Here is a 350-nt window from a genome sequence, read left to right on the forward strand (position 1 = left end):
TCGGAGTAAATTCTCCAACGAATAAACCATAAATAGAAACACAAATAAAAATGGCACATAAAAACAAAAGTGCACAAATCATCTTTCTTGAAATGAAAAATCAGAGGAGAGCGATTTGAAATTTTTTTTTTTTTTTTTTTGAGAGAAGATGAAATGTTTTGGATGATGAAATGGAGTGAAAATGAGTTGTATTTATAGATAAAAATCACTGTTCATGACCGTTGGAGAAAGGGGAAATTTTTGAAAAAAATTCTTTGTGACCGTTGGGTTAAATCGAGTGCACCAAAAATTAGTCTGAAAATATCGTATTAAACGGTCAATCAAATCTATAAAATTTCATAAAAGTGAAA

The sequence above is a fragment of the Brassica oleracea genome, unplaced genomic scaffold, assembly GCF_000695525.1.
Source record: "Brassica oleracea var. oleracea cultivar TO1000 unplaced genomic scaffold, BOL UnpScaffold00898, whole genome shotgun sequence".
Lineage (NCBI taxonomy): Eukaryota > Viridiplantae > Streptophyta > Magnoliopsida > Brassicales > Brassicaceae > Brassica > Brassica oleracea.